At 43.5% G+C, this 11952-nt stretch overlaps 1 long non-coding RNA gene across 1 annotated transcript; it reads left to right on the top strand.

The window, feature by feature from the left end:
* On the top strand, positions 1-10873 carry LOC129397711 (uncharacterized). The gene is made up of 2 exons (XR_008625304.2): positions 1-2744; positions 8213-10873. It is a non-coding gene; the product is annotated as an uncharacterized LOC129397711 (long non-coding RNA).
* The last annotated feature ends 1079 nt before the right edge of the window (positions 10874-11952 follow it).

Here is an 11952-nt window from a genome sequence, read left to right as displayed (position 1 = left end):
TCCTTTGTGTGAAAATGAGACAAAGATGGAAGAAAGAGAGAGAAAGAAAGAAGGAAAGATGGACTAATTTTAATTATCGGAATTTAGACACCCAAATGAGCATTGTCTTTCAAAGGACTCCCTATAGCTACATATCTAATTCCAGGTGACGCTGCCACACTGATCAGAACGTTCATGGAATTCCTCTTTGGAATCACTTTCCAAGTTACATAAGAAAACCAGTACATTCTTTAAGTCATATTTTTTTCTTTTTCTTTTTAAATTCCAAAACGGGGTGTCTAGCTAGATCAGTTGGTAGAGCATGAGACTCTTAATCTCAGGGTAATGGGTTCGAGCCCTACGTTGGGCGCTGTGTTTCCCAGCATTTTGGGAGGCCGAGATGGGCAGATCAGTTGAACTCAGGAATTCGAGACCAGCCTGGCCAACATGGGAAAACCCCGTCTCCACAAAAAAATACTAATATGAGCCAGGTGTGGTGGCGCATGCCTGTAGTCCCAGCTACTTGGGAGGCTGAGGTGGGAGGATCACTTGAGCCTAGGAGGTGGAGGTTGCAGTGAGCTGAGAGCGCCACTGCACTCCGGCCTGGGTGACAGAGTGAGACCTTGTCTCAAAAAAAGAAAGAAAGAAAGAAAAGAAAAGAAAATGGCACCAACCAGCTTATTGATCTACTTAGTTCCAGATGCTTTTGGACTATTTGCTAAAATGTGTACATACATGCATACATAAAAATAAAATAAAAACGACTTGGGAAAGGAAAATATTTTTACACTGAGGATATCCAAGAATGCCGGGTACATTCTCCCACTTTCCCTTTTTGTCTGCTTATTACCCACTTCCTCCAGCAGTACCCTCCACCTTCTGACAGAAAACCAGGTCTCTTCTCGGTAAACCAAGGTGGTTCGAAATGAGATGGTGGGAATGTCCCTTACAACGGCCAGCCCCAATCCCACCGGGAGTAACTTCGACATATTCCTTTACTCTTTCTGAGTCTTTTAACATATCTGAAAATGGAAAGTAGGTAAACTGCACCTACTTCCTCAGAAGGTGGAAGGGATTCGTGGTGTAATCTCTCTACGTGGGCGGAAACACACTGTAAGCACCCAAATAACAAAATGTAAATGTCTGGCAAGTATATAAAAAACCATCAGTAAAGGTTTTTTGTTTGTTTGTTTTTGTTTTGTTTTTGTTCTTGTTTTTCATATAAAAGGCCAAAAGTAGGGAAGTGACAGGCTGATTGCCGACCTTTTCAGAGCTTACTTATTTTAAACAATTACACTGACTCATAAAATAAAAGTATTTCTTGTGCCCCGGTCAAAAGCAAGTGGGTTTTTACTTTAAGGGTGAATAACAATAATGCTTTGGGGATGACGAATAAAAGGGCTTCCCCCGGCTAGCCGAGGTGGAGCCATCGGGGATATACCGTCTCTCCTCGTCGATCTGGAAGGCTTTCTGAAGGAACTGGGGTTTGTGTCCCTGGCACGCCCGGGACCTGCATGGGGCTCAGCGCGCTGCCAGGCGGCCTCAGCAGCCCAGAGCTTCAGCGGTTGCTATGGCAACAGGCCGCCCCGAGCAGCAAAGTCCCTGCGTGGGCGACTGCACTTCCCAAGCGCGTAGAGTCTGCCCAGTGAGTTCCGCCCTCTCTAGCGCGCTTTCTGTGATCCACCAATCAGGCGCTGCCACGCCCGAGCTGAGTGGTCAGCTTGCCTGGGAGGGCGGTGTTAGGATGCAGAAACAGGACGGAGAAGGGGGTTGTATTTCCCCTGGCCTGTGAAATGGAGGTTAGTGACTAAAGCTCAATTTTCCAGTTAAGGGAGGAGCCGAGACTTTTAAGTCGAGTGTTCCTGTGGGGCCAAAAGGATGGTTTCAGAGAAATCCCAGGAAGTGAGAGTGCTGGGATATGCGAGGGGCCCACGGAGCCCTCCCCTGCGTGTCTGAGATCACACCCTGCGGGTACCCTGCCGTCATGTGCTGAAGGAGGTGACTGGATCTCGACTCCAGAGTTTGCTCCTGAGATCGAAAAACAAAACAACCCAATAATAGTAATGACAGCCCTGGGTGGGGACAGTTGCAGCAGGTCTCATGAGAAAGTCAGTAATTGTGTAGGTTCAGGGAAGGCGTGGGCATGTTGGTGAAGTAAGGTTCTGAGTTGAAGAAGAAAATGCTGCTTCTGGGGAAGAGAATACCGTCTGAAGGAAGGAAAGAAAGGAGGGAGTGGGAGGGGAGGGGAAATCAAGGGAGAGGAGAAGAGGGGAGGAGGGAAGGTGAGGTGAGGTGATTGGTATTCTGCCAATCCCATTCTGCACACTAGTGAGACCTAGCAAGGACTAGAGTTTCAGGGGGAAAATACGAGAATAATGAAAGAGAGGAAAGAAAAAAGAAATAATTGAAAAGTTTGAAAGAAGAAAGACAACAGCTGAATCAATGGAGGTGAAAATAGAAGGAAATGAAAATTCTGCAAGCTTTTGTTTCATGGATAAAAGGCCTGTATTTTCTGGTCCATTATCAGGATACAAAATGAAAAAAAAAAAGCTATTGAACTTGTGGAGAAAGTGGCTGGTTTAAATTAGTCCTGTCCCTGAAAACCCAAGCTGCGTGTTTGTAAGTCTTATGGCTGATTTAACTCATAGGCCCAGGAGAGAAAGGATAGAAGGAAGCCTGAATGACCAGCAAAGAATCTGCATCCAATCAACACTCAGAGCATGTATGCTACTTTCTTCAGAAACCTTCAGGAGTCATAGACTATGGTCAGTTCTTCGTCAGAATTATTTTAGATTTACTTCAGTTGTTTTTTCATCAAATGCACATAAAACATGGAATTGTTCTTAGCTGTGCAGACCTTGTCTATTTTCTGAAAGGAAAAACAATGTTAATTTTTAAAGCCCTACATACATGACATCTTCGTACTTTTCAAATCATTGTGTCACCCCCTTCCCTTCTCTTTTGACGGTGCCTGGCTGAATCTCTCCTATTCTCGCAATGGCTTTGCCTCCATTCTGCTGAAGTCGCTTCCCATTGCTCACATTATTATACTGTTTTTACTTCACTTCCAAGCTTGTTTCTGACTACACAAAGGGTGCTGTAATTCTGAGTTCCCTATATATAGAGTTGCTTTTCCAGGAACATTATTAATAAAAGGAAAGGTCTTCCTTTTCCATTATGGAGATATACCCATGTTACGTTGTGCTTTGATGATCTGGGCTCTGACTTATAAAACCAGTGTTACTATAATTTTCACATCTTTGAGCAGCTCTGCCCAGTCAGTTCCCCATAGGTCCCTCGGGAGTTTTTCTTGTTTTATTTTTGAATCTTAGCTGGAATCTATCTTCATTAGGAGTCTAGCGTCTTGTTCTCCGTAGAGTTCTGAAATGGTATAACAGAGAGAAGGGTACTAGAAACAGCAGGCTGACTCTCTTTAATTTTCTTTTTCTTTTCTTTTCTTTTCTTTTTTTTTTTTTTTTTTTTTTTGCGACGGAGGCTCGCTGGTCGCCCAGGCTGGAATGCAGTGGCGCAATCTCGGCTCACTGCAAGCTCCGCCTCCCGGGCTCACGCCATTCTCCTGCCTCGCCCTCCTGAGTAGCTGGGACTACAGGCGCCCGCCACCACGTCCGGCTAACTTTTTGTATTTTTAGTAGAGACGGGGTTTCACCGTGTTAGCCAGGATGGTCTCGATCTCCAGACCTCGTGATCCGCCCGCCTCGGCCTCTCAAAGTGCTGGGATTACAGGCGTGAGCCACCGCGACCGGCGGACTCTCTTTAATTTTCTAACAACTCAAATAGAAAGTTTTTTGGCTTCTGCTGTTTCCTGACTCTTCCTTTCCTCTTTTCATATAGCTGGTCTACCTTACTGATGTTTCAAGTCACTCTAGCTGCTAGAATTTAGGTGAATTATATTTCAGGCTTTCAAGCCCTTTAAGGGGACAAGGAAGATTGTTAACGTCTGGACCTCAGATCCACTGGCCTTAAGAGCTCAGTATCACTCCCCACGATGTTGGCAGGTTGGTGTATGTTGTTCTCTGATGTTACCTTGTAGACATCTAAATGGCTCTCTGCATGCTAAACCTTGGGGAGGAAAGGCTCAAATAGGGTTCACCTTCCCTAACTCCTACTCTTCCATCATTTTTTAAACTATCACAATATCCTGGACATTCTCATTCATTGCTGAATCAGTATAGTTTGAGTGTTTGGAAAAGAGGCGGTGGGAGGAGAACAAAGACGAGTGGAAAAAGCTGAAGTGAAAGCCTTTTCTCAAAAGCTCCTAGTCAGGAGAAGTGACACTGTAGGGCAGACAACTCTAGAAATAGTAGGATACACAGAGGAAGGGCCAGAGTTCACAGACGTATGTGAACTCGATGTTGTAAATAGAACATGGGTATAAGGAAGACAGAACACTCTAGTGGTTGCTGGCACAAACTCCTGGGTTCTGATTTCCACTGTGGTGATTACTATGTGGTGACCCTAGCCAAGTTACTCAACCTCAGCTTCCTTGTCTGTAAAAGGGGGATACTAATGGCACCAACTTCACAGGGTTGTTGTGACAATTGAATAGGTTGATTATATAAAGTGCTTGGAATAGCATCTGGCATTTGGAAGTGCTAAATAGGTATTAACTATTATTATTCTAGAGCCATAAGCCCAAACCCACAGCAGCTTGCCACCACAGGAGTGTCTCTGATACAACCATTCTTTGAGCAAAGACAGTGGGGCATTCTTTCTCATAGTTACTTGTTCTTTTATTGCTATAGGCTCTACTTGGTGTCCAGGACATTAATTAAGCAAACAAGCTTTTGCTTAGAATTCAGTAAAAGCATCATAATCCATTTTCATTTCTACTTTAATACAAGGGTCAGTATGAATTGTCATCCATTGATAGTGGAAATTCTCTACAATAGCTTCTCTATGAGTATGTTAGCAGCACAGTGGAAAAAGAAATATATGAGAACCTTGACTGCTTTCCACCTCTTTCTCTCATAACTCTCAGTATTCCACAATCAATTCCTTCCACACTACCAAGGAGAGTCCAAAGAAATCAGTGTCCTGAGATCCACCACTGAAATTAAGCATTGCTGTGGGTGAAACTCAAGTGACGCTGACTTTCCAGGATATAGGAGTAATTAGAAATATAAAGTGAATAAGAGAAGGTGGAACATTTGATGAGAAGTGGTAAGTGGCCACAAGGTGGCACAGGACAACAGCCACAGAGCACTCCCTTCCTCCCAAGTGACTCTGTTTTGCATAAGGGCTCTGTCTCTGCTGCCCTGCCCTCTTACAACTTAGCACCCTTAAAAGCTGTCTTTGCAAACACCCTCGTGCCTTTCTTCTCCCACATTCCGTAGTCAGTGGTCCTCTTTCCCTAGTCCCTCTTTTCTTTCAATAGGTCTCAATTCTCATTGTTTCAGCATGGATTCCCTTTACTCGCAGGTGACCCTGCTTGTTGGTCCTGTACTCAGCAATTCCTCCTTCAGAAAAGTGAGCTCGGCAGGGCACGGTGGCTCATGCCTGTAATCCCAGCACTTTGGGAGGCCGAGGCGGGCAGATCACGAGGTCAAGAGATTGAGACCATCCTGGCCAACATGGTGAAACTTCACCTCTACTAAAAACACAAAAATTAGCTGGGCATGGTGGCAGGCACCTATAATCCCAGCTACTTGGGAGGCTGAGGCAGGAGAATCACTTGAACGCAGGAGGCGGAGGTTGCAGTGAGCCAAGATCACACCACTGCACTCCAGCCTGGGCAACAGAGTGAGACTCTGTCTCAAAAAAAAAACTAACTAAATAAATAAAATAGAAAAGTGAGCTCCTCCACTGCATCTCCAAGTCACACATTCAGTGGAATCTAAGTGAGGCATGCAGCAGAGTCCACTGGTTTGGCCATTTCACCAGTCACGTTGGGGTCCAACAGGGCTGAGTAACAGAAGGCTGTTGATTGACTTTATGTAATCTTCAAGAGTTTCCTGAGTAGTTAGTTTGAGTTTTTTAGATGATATGATCTTCTATAGAGGAAATAGATTAGGGCATTAAAATTGAGAAAGCAGTGCCTGACTGGATGTTTGTTAAGGAATTATTACCCAAAGACAAGTGGCCTAGGAGTCAGTAGACTGACCTGGATTTTAATCCCACCCCTAGCACATAGCTTGTATGTTTAGGCCAGTTAATTAATTCTATAAGTGGCATCCTTTTGTCCATAAAATGAGGGTAATATCCATCTTGCAGGATTTGTAACATGTAAAATATCTACTTCAATAAATGTTGGTTTCCTCTTTTTCCCTCATATGCAAAATGAAGGGGACTGGGCCAGGTGTTGTGGCTTACACCTATAATTCCAGCACTTTGGGAGGCCAAGGCTGGAGGATAGATTGAGCCTAGGAGTTGGGGATCAGCCTGGGCAAGAAAGTGACACCCCAACTCTACAAAAAAAAAAAATCAAAAAATTAGCTGGATGTGGTGACATGCACCTGTGCCTGTGGTTCCAGCTACTCGGGAGGCCGAAGCAGGAGGATTGCCTGAGCCCAGGAAGTTCAGGCTGCAGTGAGCCAAGATCATGCCATTGCACTCCAGCCTGGGCAACAGAGTGAGACCCTGTCTCAAAAATAGTAGGGGGAGGAGGGACTGGACTAGATCTTTAAGTCTTTTCCAATGTTAATATTCTATGTTCTATATCTTATTACAATGATGACTCTCATAAATTAATGGAAGTCTGGCAGCAAGTGAATAATAAAGTATCTCCTGATTTTAGGGGAACAGGGGCTATCAAGAACTAAAATAGGATTGCTTTACACTTCTGTGAGCCTTCTCTACAACTCCTTCCTCTCCAGACCTTTTGAAGAGGCAGAACAGTTTCCTGTCCCTCAATCAAAGACTACATATAAACAGGGAGTGGGCTGGGCATGGTGGCTCATGCCTGTAATCCCAAAACTGTGGGAGGCCAAGGCGGGCTGATCACTTGAGATCTGGAGTTCGAGACCAGCCTGGCCAACATGATGAAACCCTATCTCTATTAAAAATACAAAAATTAGCCGGGTGTGGTGATATGCACCTGTATTCCCAGCTACTTGGGAGGCTGAGGCATGAGAATCACGTGAACCCAAGAGGCAGAGGTTGCAGTGAGCTGAGATCACACCACTTCACTTCAGCCTGGGTGACAGAGGGAGACTCTGTCTTTAAAAAAATAATAATAGGGAGTGGCCTCAGCCAAAGACATGGCTAGTTTAGAGTGGGAAGGGCTCAGCAACTTCCCAAAGCACAGGGTCCCAGCAGAAAGACTACCCTGTGATCCTTCCCTCAGGAGTGGCTTCCTTCCAGTGCCCCTATGACCTCCTCTTAGAGCCCGGAGACACTGCAAATGTCAGTATCCAGGATGCTCTGGGTAGAAGTTAATGATTACATGAGTCAGCTCTTTCTGCAAACCCTGATGCCTGTGCCTGGTCACTCCAAATCTGGAAGAGACACTGCATAATCTTTGGAAATTCACTGCAGTTATTTTCTTCATCTCCCAATAATCAACCTCAACAACATCCCTCAGTCCTAGGAACTTCCTAGATGGAGTTTGGTCTCTAGACTAGCTATGGGATATCATAACAGCTATGAAGGAATAGAATCATTTTGTGACTTTAACCTATTAGCCCTCTAGTACTGGCCTTAAACAGAGAGACAGGTTTAAAAAACAAAGCCCATGACTCAAGTTAAGGACTCCAGAGCCTGGAAACTCTCTCTCAGGATTGATACCTCTGTTGTTTTTTCAGGACTTAATGTTAGGAACGTGGGTTCTCTATATTGGGGGAGTATTATGGAGTGAATTGTGTCTCCACAAAATTCATGTGCTGAAGTCCTAACCTCAGAATGTGATTGTATTTGGAGTGAGGGCCTTTAAAAGATAGTTAAGGTAAAATGAGGTCATATGGATGGGCCCTAATCCAATATGACTGGTGTCTTTTAAGGAGAAGAGATTAGGGCACAGATATACCAAAGGTAGATCATGTAAAGATACCAGAAGAGAATGGCCATCTACAAGCCAAAAAAAAAGCGGTCTTCAAAGAAACCAACCCTGCCAACACCTTAATCTCAGATTTCAGCCTCCAGAATTATGAGAAAATTAATTTCTGTTGTTTAAGCCACCCAGCTGGTGTACTTTGCTATGTAATTCCAGAAAACTAATATAGGGAGAGTTATTAAGACATGTCTCATATTTCTGCCCTTTCCTATTGCCTCCAACCAGATTGTATCTGCTTCCCTGTGTCTACTTGCTGACTTGGAACTTATTAAGATTGGATCCTTCCTGGAAGAAATTTGCTGATGGAGGCAGAAGGACACTCAGAATTGAAACTGTGTGAGCTTTGGTGCCTGGGATCCTTACTTGCTGTTGCCCATACTTAATTCAAATACTCAATGGATATTTATTATGTCCTAGGGCTATAAGAACATAAGAAAAAGACCCCTGAGACTAGGAAAGAAAGCTTCAAAGAGATGGTCATTTAGACCATTTTTAAAGAATGAGAGGAATTGTTGGAGAAGATTGGCATGGGAGAAGAGAATTGAAGCAGAGGGAACAGCATGTACAAAGGTACAAAGATGTGAAACAGAATGACCCGCTGGAGGAACTACATCCTACTGACTAGAATATAGTGTCCATGTGGGCCTGTGGCACAAGGAGAGATAGGAACCCAAACCCGGTTGGAAAATACGTGGGCCTGTGGCACAAGGAGAGAGAGGAACCCAAACCCGGTTGGAAAATACAATCTGGGAGGCAGCTGCAGGGTGTGGAGGAGCCTCAGGTTATTCTCCACTATCTACAGCGTGCCCAGGTAGAGTGGTTTCAGCAGTCAGAGAGTGCCCTCAGGCAAAGAATAGCAGCTGCTGTCAGCTGGAAATTGTAATCCATGGTAATGGTTGCAGCTGAGATGTGGGTGGGTACCCCCAGCATCCCCTAGATCAACCATACATTTGTGTGAGCCATTTGGTTTTCTCTAGTAGGTCTTGATTTAAGTTCCTGAACTCTGCCCACCACCACCAGCAGCCATGACTTCTTGGCAAGACTCCAAACCCCTCCATACCTTCACTCTTTAGATAAGTTGTTTAAAGATGCTATGCCTCCTTCGGAATTTCATTGATTTCCATGTTCCATTCTGCCTGTTCAGCCTCTGCCAACCACTGTCCTGGACTCTCTGGCAGACTGTGCCTTCCTGGTTCTTGTTGGTTACTGGTTGCTTACTGGTTGCAGCCCTATACCTGTTCTTGAACCCCAACTATTGACCCTGTCCTAGGTTTAGTTTACTAATATGGTCTAAATTCTAGTACAGTGATAACTTGAAGAAGCTCAGGCCTAACTTACTAACCATAATATCTTACCCTATTGGAACTGAGCTTTTCCCAAAGAGTACCTCCAGTGTCTTCACTCCATCAGGATCAGTCAGTCCTTCTACCCTCACCCAACTATCTATAGCCCTAAAGGACCACTGATCATGGCAAGTTAAGGCAATTATCAATAAGGAAGAACAATGATAAAGTATTAGAAGAAGTTAAGTTAAAACCTTGTGTTGCTGAATTTGAAATAGAGAAGTATCAATATTAACTTGTAAGGTATTTTATCTTTTAAAAATTCCCTTGCTGTGTCCACTGAAAAGCCAAGAAATAATGATCAACCTAGTATCAATGAATATCTCTAGAGCCAATATTGTGAATCTGAAATCTATTTCCCATTAAAAGAAATCATGGCTGATTCTAGATCTAGGGCAGGAAATGTACAAGATGAGTCTGGAACATCTTATAATAGAAAGGAAGGAAGGAAGCTACACATGATCATTAGGTGTAGGGTCCAGCCCTACAGGGCTTAGCAGGTGTTCTCCCCATGTGCAAAGATGAGAGATTGTAAGAAATAAAGACACAAGACAAAGAGATAAAGAGAAAACAGCTGGGCCCGGGGGACCACTACCACCAAGACACAGAGACCGGTAGTGGCCCTTCCCTTTTAGGTAGCCGAAGCAAAGAGGGAAGGCAGTATATGTCAGCGTTTTCTTCCATGCACTTATAAGAAAGATCAAAGACTTTAAGACTTTCACTATTTCTTCTACCGCTATCTACTATGAACTTCAAAGAGGAACCAGGAGTATGGGAGGAACATGAAAGCGGACAAGAAGCGTGACCATTGAAGCACAGCACCACAGGGAGGGGTTTAGGCCTCCGGATGACTGTGGGCAGGCCTGGATAATATCCAGCCTCCCACAAGAAGCTGGTGGAGCAGAGTGTTCCCTGACTCCTCCAAGGAAAGGGAGACTCCCTTTCGCGGTCTGCTAAGTAACGGGTGCCTTCCCAGGCACTGGCATTACCGCTTGACCAAGGAGCCCTCAAGCAGCCCTTATGCGGGCGTGACAGAGGGCTCACCTCTTGCCTTCTAGGTCACTTCTCACAATGTCCCTTCAGTACCTGACCCTATACCTGCCGGTTATTCCTAGGTTATATTAGTAATGCAACAAAGAGTAATATTAAAAGCTAATGATTAATAACGTTTATACCAATGATTGATAATTGTCCACGATCATCTCTATATCTAATTTGTATTTTTTTATTCCAACTATTTTCTTTATTATACTGCTACAGCTTGTGCCTTTGGTCTCCTGCCTCGGCACCTGGGTAATCCTTCACCCACAATTAGGGCCATGTTAAAGGAATTCAGGAGTCACTTATTAGCAAAGACAGAATAATTGGAGCACAAGCATCAAGAAGAATAAAAACTGAAATCATTTGAAATGCACCAAATTATGTTTGAATCCATGGGTTTAAAATGTTACTTTTTTAAAAACTCTATTTGATCACCTGTGGAGTATGATTAGGAAGCAACTTAACTATTTTGAGAACTTTTAAATAAAGGGAAAGAATCAGACACTTGTTCTGCCTTTCATATATGAACCGAATTATTAGGTAGCCAAATAGTCAGGGGAGGGGTCTTTTAATAGACATTAAAGCTAATAAATTAAGAAACAGTGATTGAATTCGAATATCATTTGAAACCCTTAATATGTTAATAGAACTAGGCAATTAGCATCAATGGCTGCTAACATACACACACACACACACACACATACCCACACACACACATCACGCACACATACATGACATTATGTGCTATTTGGTAAAAGGACGCAACACAGTATCATCTCCAAAGTAGTCTTGCCAAAAAAAATCAAACCTATCTAATCAAATCTCTAAATCCAACTACTAATTTACAGAAAATACAAATGAGAGGGAACATGCTAAACTACACCATACAATGTAATTAACAAAATTCATACTGTAGGAATTTATTAATGAAGCAATTTAGTTTATTCAACAAATAAAGTGCAAGGTGAAAGAAGAATATGGCGAATTATAGATTAAAAGAGATTTAAAAGACATCATTTTTTAAACTGATAAAACTTAACTATAGTGTTTAGGGATGCACCCTGGAGTGATAAAGCATTTTTAAAAAGCAAAGAAGCCTAGTGCATTACAAGAATTACTAAAGGACTGGAAGAGTCTGGGTTTTTATTTTGTAATATTTCTAAAACTGAGTCCCTTGAATGCAAACCCCCCCCCCAAAAAAAATAGAAGGGATTTTTTTTTTTTTTTTAGAAGGAGTTTTGCTCTTGTTGCCCAGGCTGGAGTCCAATGGCACGATCTTAACTCACTGCAACCTCTGCCTCCCGGGTTCAAGTGATTCTCTTGCCTCAGCCTCCCAAGTAGCTGGGATTACAGGCACCTGCCACCATCCCAGACTAATTTTTTATATTTTTAGTAGAGTAGCTGGGATTACAGGCACCCGCCACCACACCCGGCTAATTTATATTTTTAGTAGAGATGGGGTTTCATCATGTTGGCCAGGCTGGTCTCGAACTCCTGACCTTCAGGTGATCCACCCATCTAGGCCTCCCAAAGTGCTGAGATTACAGGCATGAGCCACTATGCCCAGCCAGAAGAGATCTT

The sequence above is a fragment of the Pan paniscus genome, chromosome 1 (genome assembly GCF_029289425.2).
Source record: "Pan paniscus chromosome 1, NHGRI_mPanPan1-v2.0_pri, whole genome shotgun sequence".
Taxonomy (NCBI): Eukaryota; Metazoa; Chordata; class Mammalia; order Primates; family Hominidae; genus Pan; species Pan paniscus.
Note: the sequence above shows the minus strand (reverse complement) of the source record. Positions and strands in the feature narration are given on the sequence as shown.